Consider the following 11,861-nt stretch of genomic DNA (forward strand, 5'->3'; position numbering starts at 1 on the left):
AGGCCATCCCATCTTGCGAGAGGGGTAATGGAGGAGAGAGGAGCCAAAGGCACTTGGGGGATGGGAGTTGAGGAAGAGGGGAGAAGAGGGAGCTCACAGTGAATGGCCTCATGTTTTTCCATAAGTTTGTGCACAAGGCTGTTTCATCCTTCCCTGGGTAGCATCTGGCTTACCACAAAAACACTCGTGTAGAGAACAGTTGTCACTGAACATAGGAAATATGGGAAAAGAATTTGTTTTTAGTTTTTAAAAAAATTTATTTTCAGTTACAAATTCTCTCCTTCCTTCCACCCCCTCCCCAAACCATTGAGAAGTCAAGAAATATGATGCCTGTTATACATGTGAAGTCACATAAAATATTTCCACAGTAACCATGTTATGAAAAAAGAGAGAAAATGCATTCTTCAGTCTACGCTCAGAGTTCATCAGTTCTCTCTCTGAAGGTAGAAAGTTGGTTTGGTTTTTTTTTTAATGAGTCCTTTAGAATTATTGTGGATCATTGTATTAATCAGAGTAACAAAGTCTTTCACAGTTGATAGTGGTTACAGTATTGCTTTTGCTGTATACGTTGTTCTCCTGGTTCTGCTCACTTCGCTTTGAATTAGCTCATAGAAGTCTTTGTTATTCTGAAACCATCCTGCTCATCATTTCCCATAGTACAGGGGTGGGGAAGGCCACATGTGACCTTCTAGGTCCTTGGGTGTGACCTTTTGACTGAGTCCAAGGTTTACAGAACAAATCCTTTTATTAAGGGGAGTTGTTTTGTGAAGTTTGGATTCAGTCAGAGGGCTGCACTTGAGGACCTAGAGGGCCACACGTGGCCTTGAGGCCGAAGGTTCCCTACTCCTGCCATAGCACAATAGTATTCCATCACAATCATATTCTACAACTTTTTCATCGATTCCCCAATTGATGGTATTCCCTAAATTTCCGATTCTTTGCCACCACAAAAAAAGAGCTGCTATATAAATATTTTTGTACACATAGGTCATTTCCTTATTCTTTGATTTTGAGATACAGACCTAGAAGTGCTATTGCTGGGTCAAAGGGTAGGCACCGTTTTTGTAGCCCTTTGGGCATAGTTCCAAATCGCTCTCCAAAACAGTTGGACCATTTCACAATTCCACCAGCAATTGCCTTAGTGTTTCAGTTTTCCCACATCCCCGCTGGCATTTTTGTTATCAGTCAATCTGATAGGTGTGAGGTGGGTACCTCAGAACTGTTTTAATTTTAATTTCTCTGATTTTTCGTGATTTAGAGCATTTTTTCATATGACCATATGATAGCTTTGATTTCTTCCTCTGAAAACTGCCTTAGACAGGGAAATCTGATCGATTCCGCTTGTCACCTCTGGATCCCAAGGTTCAATTCAAATTTCTGCATCCCCAACCCCTCCCAGCTGTTAGGTGGTTTGGTGATAAAATGGCTAGACGCTAGATTTCTTCTCTTCTCACCAGGCTGAATCCTCCGTCTTTGCCCTCCTGCCCCAGAAACCTCTCTCGTCCTACAGAAATCACGCTGTCACCTCTGGAACTCAGCCCTCATCAGTACCTTCTGCCTCTATGCCCCCAATTGGAGGGGGCAGGGAGCGTTCTTCTGAGCCTGTACCTAAGAAGGGAGTCCAGATCAGCCCCCTCCTCATTCACACCCCATCCCCGACGAGATGTACTCCTCGGATTTCTCCTTCATGCCTGGAGCCAGGCATTTTCCCTTCCACACCCCAACCCCTCCTTGCTGCTTCCTTTCACACCTTGTCATCTCTCACTAGACTGTAAGGCTCTTGAGGGCAGGGATCATCTTTTGCTTTTCTTTGTATCTCCGGTGCTTAGCACAGTGGCCAAACACAACACGAACAAACGTTTATCAACTGACTGACAGTTGAAAAGACCTAAGTTAGAGTCTGCCCTCAGACACTTAGCTATGGGACTCTGGGCAAGTCACTTACCTGCTGTCTGCCTCAGTTTCTTCATCTGTAAAATGGAAATAATAACAGCACCCATCTCCCAGAGTCATTGTGAGGATAAAGTGAGAAAATGTTTGTAAAGTGCTTTGCAAACCTTAAATTGCTATGTAAATGAACTTATTTATATGTAGAAGGTTGTGCCCACTTTAGTCATCAACAAACATGTAAGTCAGTCAACAGATACTTATTAAGGGCCTACTGTGTGCCAGGCAGCTAGGTGGCACAGTGGATAGAGTGCCCAGGTCTGCAGTCGGGAAGACCTTCAGATACTCACTAGCTGTGTGACCCTGGGCAAGTCACTTCACCCTGTTTGCCTCAGTTTCCTCATCTGTAAAATGAACTGGAGAGAGAAATGGCCAACCACTCTGGCATCTCTGCCGAAAAACCCCAAATGGGATCCCAGACAGTTGGACATTACTGAATTGACTGAGCAACAGCAGCATATATATGCCAGGCATCGGGCTAAGTGCTGGGGATACAGACAAAAGCAAGAAACAGTCTCTGCTCTCAAACAGCTCACAGTCTACTTGGGGGGGGGGATAACATGGCGACAGCTATGTACAAACAAGATATAAGCTAACTTGGGAGGAATCTCAGAGAGAAGGGACTACCTGGGGGGCAAGGAAATAGTGAGATGTGATGGAGAGGTGCTTTCTGGGGTGATTGAATCACTCCTCAAAGGCAAACAAGGACAGTGATGTGTCCCAGGGCACAGACTCACCTCCCCCCATGTTATTATCCGAGTCCCTGCCCCCACCCTCACTATGGATTTTCATAGTCTAACAGAAAACTTGAAAATCTAAAATAACTTGTGAGATCCTGAACCCCTAGAGCTGTTTGGTGATTAGTGAGTAAATGAACTTTCAATATGGCCTGAGATGCAGGCATAAAGATTTATGGAATGTACTAGATGGTCATCATAAGTTGGGGTGAATCTTCCCACCAAGGGGACCCAGCCATGTATCAGGAAGGAGTTGATAAACCTCAGAGCTAAATCTCTGAGAAGTCAAGAAGGTTCCATCAATCCTATTCTAAAAGAATCTGCTTTTTTTTTTTCTATTAGGGGTTAAGTGACTTGCCCAGGGTCACATAGCTAGTACGAGTCAAGTGTTTGGTCTGAGTTTGAGTAGTCCTGACTTCAGGGCCGGTGCTCTATCCACTGCGCTACCTAGCTGCCCCCAGGTCTCTGCTTTTTCGAAAGAGCAAAACAGTACCCTCGCTGAGGGTTGCTCAAGAGCTGGGGCCCTAAGGAGAAAATGTGTAGAGCAACAATAAAAAACAATTAAAATATCATGGAGCCACACAAGACCTAGCAGCAGCTACACCAAAAAACCACAAGTCTTGGAACACTATATATCAGAGAGCAAAAGAGCTGGGGCTGCAACCAAAAGTATCATACCTAGTAAAGTTAAGTGTAATCCTGAACGGGAAAAAAAAGAACATTGAATGAATTAACAGACTTTCAGGATTTTGTCACAAAAAGACCAGAACTTAATAGAAAACTTGACATACAAGATCCAGGAGAAATATAAGGTAAACATCAAAGACCAGTTACAAGGAACTGAATAAGGACAAATTGTTTACTTTTTATACATGGAAATGTAAACTGTATGCCTAAGACTGTCATTAGTAATTGGCTAGTTTAAAAGTAATATTGGGTTGAGTATGATGTGATTCTAAAGAGCAAAATGGTGTAAGAAAAGATGAAAAGAGTAATTGTCTCATACAAGTGAGGCAAGAGAAAAACGGATAGGTATCAGATGGGGGAGGAGGGTCGGTAGTGTTGGAACCCTACTCATATCAGATCTGGGTTAAAGAGAGAACAACACATTTAGAAGGTTAAAAAAAATCTTCTAAATTTATAAAGAAATAAAAGAGTGAGGGAACAGGATGGAGGGTATAGAAAGAGCTGGAATGGGTTAAAGGGGGAACAACATATATATCTAGAAGGGTATAAAAGTTTTCTAAATTCAGAAAGAAACGAGGGCAACAGTAGGATGGAGGGAGAGGATAAGGGAGGGATTCTTGGAGGGAGGGGTAGCTTAAGGAATAAGAGGGCAAAGTAATGGGTAGAAGTAAAGCAGGAAGAGATAAAAGTAAAGTAAGGAGGGATAGGAATAAGTGAGGAAAAATAGGAAAGAGGAAAATATACAAGTAATTATAGCTTAGATTGTGAATGGGATGAATTTACCCATAAAATGGAAACTGATAGTAGAATAAAAATTTGGATTCAACAATATGTTGCTTTCAGAAAATGCTATAAAAATGAGAGGTACACACAAGCATAAATTAAAGGCAGGAGTAGAATTTATTATGTAAAAAAAAAAGCAGGGATAGTAATTGTGATCTCAGACAAAGTTTTCTCAGTCATTTCCAACTCTTTGTGACCCCATGTGGAGTTTTCTTGGCAGAGGCACTGGAGTGGTTTGCCATTTCCTTCTCCAGCTCATTTTATGGATGAGGAAACTGAGGCAGAGAGGGTTAAGTGACTTGCCCAGGGTCACACAGCTAGTGTGTCTGTGGCCAGATTTGAACTGAGGTCCTCTGGACTCCAGGGTCAGTACTCTGTCCACTGGACCCCCCAGCTGCCCCAATGATTACATAATAACCCATACTCAGATTCAGTGCTGGGACAGAAGTGGAGGGTACAGCTTGAAAGGCAGATTTTTTTCAGGACAAGAGAAAGCAGGCAAGACACCTTTCCCAAGAGCCCTCCCAGACTGTTCAGGGAAACTCCTAGGTAGGCAGCAAGACTGAGGGTCTCTGAGCAGAGGGAGAAGGAGAAAGAGCTGAAGGGAGAGGAAGGAGAGAAGGAGAGAAGGGGGGGGAGGGGACACAGACACAACCTCCCTTGTGGCAAATCTGACTTGAGGGAGACAGGATTGTCTTAGAACTCCTCCGAAAAGGGCCTCCAAACCATGCAAAATCACCGTAAAGCACAAAAGGGCCAAGGTAGTCCTGCCTCTGCTCAAACTGAAGACACCCAGGCCTCCCGGGTGCCCCTCGTCCCCCCTTTCCCACAGAAGGCATTTAAAATCTTTTTGTTCTGTCCTGTGGCTTTTTGTTCTCATCCGACCTTGTACATTTGTTTCTTTTCTCCCTGGGCCATTTAGCAGCTACACAAAAGACCGTTAGGAGCAGCTGGGGACCCAGCTCCTCCTGCTAGCCCTGACGGTAGCCACACTGGCCTGGGGTCACTCAGGAGCCTCTATTCTGCCAGACCCCATCTGTCCAGAGCTGCCTGACCTTGCCTGCTTTTGCAGGACCTGATCTCTGTTAATTCCATTTAAAAACTCATTCTTGCTAAGTACAATATTGAGCAATATTTTGGGGGGTCAGGACTTGGGGCTTCAGAGATTTGGGGGAATTCCCTGGGTGGAAACCCTCTACACAATGAACTCTCTTATACTGTATTTTTTGGGCTTAGAGAGAGTTGCCTGAGGACACTGACGGTGTAGAGAGATTTACCCCACGATGATTTGGGTGGTGAAGGAAAGTCCTTGCTTGGAGTCCTGCCTCTGAGCTAATATATATAAAGTACTAGACAAATGCCAGTTATTTTTCTGTGTCACGGGTAACCATGATATGTTGGGAAATACTTTATAACCAGCTCTCTGAAAAAGATACATACAAGACATTTTTTAATTTTAATCTGCATGATCAGTATTTTCACCATCACTTTAAACTTACATAATCAACAAAACAGTAAACCAAGCTTTGATTTATACTGATCACCAATTTCTGGGGTGTAAACGCTCGCACAGAAAATTTAACGATCAGCTCTGGGAAGCTGGTAGGAGCTAGTTCCAACATACAGCTGACTTGAACAGATCATATACATAAACATACATAAATCCAGGGCTAGCTGTCTCTCTAAGGCGAAAGCAGATAGGCATAGCTGTTGATAATGGAGATGTCCTGCAATTCATATTAACTTCAGCTGTGTTTATAATGCATTCTCTCAAATATATATATATATATATATATATCTTCTATTTAACTACTTTGTATACATTTGTACTTATTCACTTTATATTTATGCCATATATATTCTCCTGTGTCCTTGCTGTCTTCCTCATTAGAATATATGCCCCTTGTGAGTAGAGACTATTTCATTCCTTGGACTTCTAGCTTGAGTACCTGGTATGGTACCTAAAACATAATAGGTGCTTAATAAATGTTGAATGACAGAGTGATCCACCCCCAAGAAACTAAACTTCAGAACAACTAATTAATTATGTGTAGCTATTATGTAATATATATAGCTATTGTATATATAATTACATAGCTATTATATACCTATATTAGGGGTGACCTGGGCCAGTTTTTATCATAAGCTCATATGTTCTCTGCCTTTTTCCAATCCAGCCACTGAAAACTTTGGGAATCTGGTTTCTGGCCATGAGGATTTCAGGATTTGCTATTATGTGATAACAGAATGTCTTCTAATTGACTGTAGACCCAAAATTACTCAGGAGTTGCTGAGTAGGAACATTCATGAATGTGCCTATGAAAGGGGTGACCTGCCTATCTCTCAGTATTTCCTTTTCCCTGGGACCCTTTTGAGCTGCCAGATAGGAGGAAGGGCTGCTGCCGTGCCTCCTCGTGCACCACAGCCTCTGTGGTCACGAGGCTACCTTTACCTCCTCGAATTTAAAGTCTTTCCTGGTGTTAAGCAGATGGGTGTTCTGAGGCTGATGTGGCCAGGAAGAGCTTAAGAAGCCTTGCAGTATCTTGGGGTAAAGGACTTCAGTGAGCCTTGTCATGAACTAGGGGTGCAGGTACCTTAGGACCTTTCCTAGGCACGTGAGAGAAAGGAGAGCAGGTGGGAGGCATTGCAGGAGATGGTTGGGCAGACGCTCTCCATGTCAAAAGTTCTTCACCATCTCTGTGTGTGTGTGTGTGTGTGTGTGTGTGTGTGTATGTCTGAGTCTGAGCAACAGTTCATCATTCCCCAGTCTAAAGCAAGAGCCCTGTCAGTACAGCAGTAGGCAGTGCCCAGGAAAGGCAATGTCCCGAGGACCCTTCAGTGGCCTGCTTTCTAGGAAGGATGTTCCGGACCAACCCTGATGGGGCCCCTCGGTTGCTGGCTTGAGCATGCCGCCACCTGGTGGGCAACTCAGATATAGCCACTCCTCTCTTAGAAATGAGTAAAATGATGCCCTACCTTCCTGTGGTTTTAAAGAAGCCAAAAGGAGCTGCTTGTACAATAGCAGTGTCATGCGATTGCTTATTATTCAATAAATGTCACATGCAGTCTCACACTGATTCAGTGTTTTATTGGATTCATGCCTTCATGTGTGTCTAACAGTAGAGAACCTGATGGAAGGTGGGTTGTCAAGAGCCGTGGGTTTTCATTGGTTGTTCTTAAAGAGAACCAAAATGCCATCACTATGTCAGGGTCAAGGTACAAAGTGACTGACTGTGGCTGATCAGACCAATGTGATCTCAGAATGCTCTACCACAGATTGGGCACAAATAGTCCGCGTGAATATTTAGAGTGAAGGTGTGTCTGAATTTGTGTATCTTATGTTTCTTTTGAACTACTTCAATTCTACTTTGTTCATAGCGCACAGCACCTTCTCTGATGTGGGCACACCGTACTGGGTGGTCCTGTTCCAGCGTCTGCCATATCTCACAGTCAATTCCAAAGTTCTTCAGAGAGACCTTGAGAGTGTCATTGTATCATTTCTTCTGATCTTCATGTGAGTGCCTGCCCTGTGTGAGTTCTCCATAAAATAGTCTCTTAGGCAGACGTATGTTTGGCATTTGAATAACATGGCCAGCCCGTTGGAGTTGTGCTCTCTGCAATAGGGTTTGAATGCTTGGCAGTTTAGATCAAGAAAGGACCTCAGTGTTTGGTACTTTATCCTGCCAGGGGATCTTCAGAATCTTCCCAAGACAATTCAAATGGAAGGGATTCAGTTTCCTGGCATGGTGCTGGTACACTGTCCAGGTTTCACAGGCATACAACAATGAGGTCAACACAATGGCTCTGTAGACCTTCAGTTTAATATCTTTTCTCTTCCACACTTTCCTTTGGAGCCCCCCAAACACTGAGCTAGCTCTGGCAATGCATGTGTCAACCTCATTATCAATGTGTCCGTCCCTGGAAAGTATGCTGCCAAGTGAACTTATCCACGATATTCGATCTTTCTTCATTTGTTGTAACATGGTTCCGTGTACAGACGATGCAGTGCTGGCTAGTGGAGAACCTGTTTTCTTGGTGTTAATTGTTGGGCCAAATTTAGTACAAGTGGCAGAGAATCAGTCTGTGACATTTAAAAAGTTCAAGAGATGTAATGTTAATCATTTTATTAACAATGCTAGCATATTACCAATAAAATGGGTCAGTGACACTCTCGAATGCCAAAGAGGAATCGTGGTGGTGGGCTCACAGTTTATATGCCCCTAGAAGAGTGGGTGTTGCTGAGGGTGGCAATCACCGCTGATTGGTTAACAGTTAATAAGAATGACTATTACAATAAGAGGTGGGCCTATTCTAACGAGGGGCTGGGGATGTAACTTTGATTCTATCATTTACTTCTAGGTTGTCCAGCCTTGAACATTCTAATCAGATTGATCCTGTGCAGAGCACAGTGGGCTTCCCCACCTGGATGGGGTCTGAACAAGGTTGAGGAGAAAGTTAATTCAATCTCATTATCAGCTATGTCCTTCAGGGACTGAACAATCTGCAGTCTTCTGAAAAAATATTAATTAAGGAGAAATAATCATTTCTCTCATATCCATACTTTGTTGCATCTCGGCCCCAGAGACTGCATGGAGTGCACAATCATGTGGGTTTTAATAGCTGATTACTCAGTCCAGGACCCCAGAAATCATATAATTTGAAAAGTCAGAAGGAACCTTTTTGTTTGTCGTTTAATCATTTTTCAGTTGTCTGACTCTTTATGATCCCCTTTTTGGACTTTTCTTGGCAAAGATACTGGAGTGGTTTGCCCTTTCCTTCTCTGGTTCATTTTACAGATGAGGAAACTGAGGCAGAGAGGGTTAAGTGATTTGCCCAGGGTAGCACAGCTAGTAAGTGTCTGAGGCTTGATTTGAACTCGAGAAGGTGAATCTTTGTGCCTTCAGGACTGGCACTTTGTGAACTATGGAACCACTTAGCTGTCCCTAAAAGGGACCTTAGTGGCCATTTAATCCAACCCATATCCAAAAAGGATTCCCTATTCTAACATGCCTGACAAAGGGTGATCTGGTATTTGTCTAGAGACCTACTAAGAGGATAAATCCACCTCATGTAGAGGCAATCCATTCCATTTTCCACCTCAGACCTGAGTTCAACATGGCGGGAGGCAGGGTAGGCTACATTTTCTCAAGCCACACCTTCCTATCTTATCTTTATGAAGTTGATGCTTTGAACCCCTTGTAACGTTTACATTTGTCCCTATTAAATTTAATCTTAACCAAGTTAGCCCAGTGTTCTAGCCTCATAAGAACTTTCTTTTGGTCATCCAGTCTGTTAGCTATCCTTTCTTAGCTTTCATCCATCTTCAAATTTCATTAAAATGCTATGATCGCCTTCATCTAAGTCATTTGTGGCAATGTTAGGCAGCCTAGGAACAAACACAAATTCTCCAACTAGATAAGGTTGCCAGTTAGATAAAGTATTGGTCTTAGAATCTGGAAAATCTGGCTTTAAATCCTAACTCTACTATCTATATGTGGTTAGCCAAGTCTCCTAAATTCTGTGGCCCTCAGTTTACGTTACCTATAAAATGGGATGGTTGGCCTATATGACCTTCAAATGCCCTTCCAGCTCCAAATCTTTAATCCTATGATCCCAATTGACCTCAAATCATTAACCTTTGGGGTCTGGAATTTAACCAGCTTCTAATCCATTTAACTACACTATAATCTAGCCAACCTTGCTCCATCTTGTCTACCAAAAAAAAAAAGGCAGGGAAGGCTTTATCAATTTTTTTTTGCTAATTTTAAATGTTAGTAGCCAAGATATTACGCTTCAGACTCTAACCAGGCTCCCTTGTAAAAGTACTAGTAGAGAAGTTCAGGAGGGGGAGATATAAGAACGAAAAAAAACTAATGGTTCTGAATATGCATCAACAAAAAACTAAAGGAATTTGTTTGGAGATTTACCACACTCAGGAATATACCTGAAAGGATTCAAAGACAGAAGGAAAGGACCTGTAGTCACAAAAATATTTAGAGTAGCACTTTTTGTCGTAAGAAAAAAATGTAAACAAAATGGGTACCCATCAATTGGGGAAATGGATAAAGAAATTCTGATACAAGAATGTAATTAAATATTGTGCTGTAAGAAATGGGGAAAGGGATCTATTCAGAGAAACCAGGAATGATCTGTATGACATGAGGCAGAGGGAAATGAAAACCAGGAGAACAATTTATACGATGACAACAACGTTATAAAGGAAAACAACTTTGAAAGGTTTAACAACTCTGATCAATGCAAGGACCATTCACCATTGCAAAAGACCCAGGGTGAATAAATGATTTCCACCTTTTGGCAGAGAGCTGGTAGACTCCATCTGCAGAATGAGGCACATTTTCAGGCATGGTCAATGTGTAGATATATTGTGCTTGACTACACCTCACTGTTTCAATAAAAGGCTTTATTTTCTTTGCGTGGAGGAAGCTATGGGGGTAAGGAGGAGACAGTGATAATGATGAAAGACTTTAAAACTATGGAAAGGAGGGGGAGGAGGACTCTCTGGAAGACAACACAAAGAGGGAAGTGTTGGTACCACCAAATTAAACTGAACATAGACTTTAAAAAATAAGCCGTCATAGAGATAAATGGGTTCATCTTCTTTGTACATGGAAATGTTCCCATTTGTAGACATTTGTCAATGCCCTAATGTAGGATTAGGGTATGATGACTGGATCCATCAGTGGTTCCTCCGGGTCTATCACCAGCCAGTGCTTCATCCAAACACCAGAACACAGAGATTTGGCAGTTTGTTGGACAACAATTGTATCATGTTTTGTGCCTTGAGGTGCGCAGATTATGCCCTGAATACCCCAGGGAAATGTGAGGTTCTGAAGTGTAACGTCCTAGTTACTTGAGGAGGGCTGCCTGGGTCATACTCACCTGCAGTCTTTGGGCATCCCTGGTTAACGAAGGAGTGGAGTCAACAGAGAGGTGTAGTTTCAAATGGTTTATTCAGCCATTAGCTCAAGCGAGTAAGCACCTACAAGCTGGTTCTGCCTTCTGCCTTTTATATCTTTGACTCATGGGAACATACCCCAATGTAACAGTGAACAAAGCAACAAAGTTTACATACCTTTACCAATAGGCAACGAGAATCTTTCTCATGCGACTACCAATCAAAGTATCCACAAGTACATTTCTTTGCAACATTATCCTGACTGTGTCCTTCTCCCGCGCTGTTCCCATAAAGACACCATGTTGTTCCCTGAATGTGTCCCAACGCTTGATTACATGAACCGGCAATACTTGATACATAAGTATTTGTGCTAGAGCTGACTGTGCTTGAGCTAGCAACATCGTCCTATAGTTTGAGCTCGCCTATCGTCAGAGTTTTGCTGACTGGAAGGTGCAAGGTCCACGGACGGAGAACCGAGCCAGGATATTCTGCTCATGTACTAACACCCCAGAGGGGCCTCCGCCCATAGTGAAGTCTCACAAACAGCCTGTGGCCCTCAACGTCATACAGATCCCTAACACTGAAGGCCACTCACCCTCTTGGGAAAGATAGAATGGAAGAGGAGGAGGAAAAGAAGTATGTTGTCCAGGACCAGGAAGGTGAGGAGTCCGCTTTAATTTGCCCTGGTCAGACTCCAGCCGACCCCCAGCAGAGCTCTCCTCTCATGTCAGGAAGGCCTAGATTTGATCTGCAGCCTAAATGAATGGTCTACTGTATTGTGTTCATGCATA

This window comes from Phascolarctos cinereus, unplaced genomic scaffold (assembly GCF_003287225.1).
Source record: "Phascolarctos cinereus isolate Bilbo 61053 unplaced genomic scaffold, phaCin_HiC Scaffold_726;HRSCAF=1367, whole genome shotgun sequence".
In the NCBI taxonomy this organism is placed as follows: Eukaryota; Metazoa; Chordata; class Mammalia; order Diprotodontia; family Phascolarctidae; genus Phascolarctos; species Phascolarctos cinereus.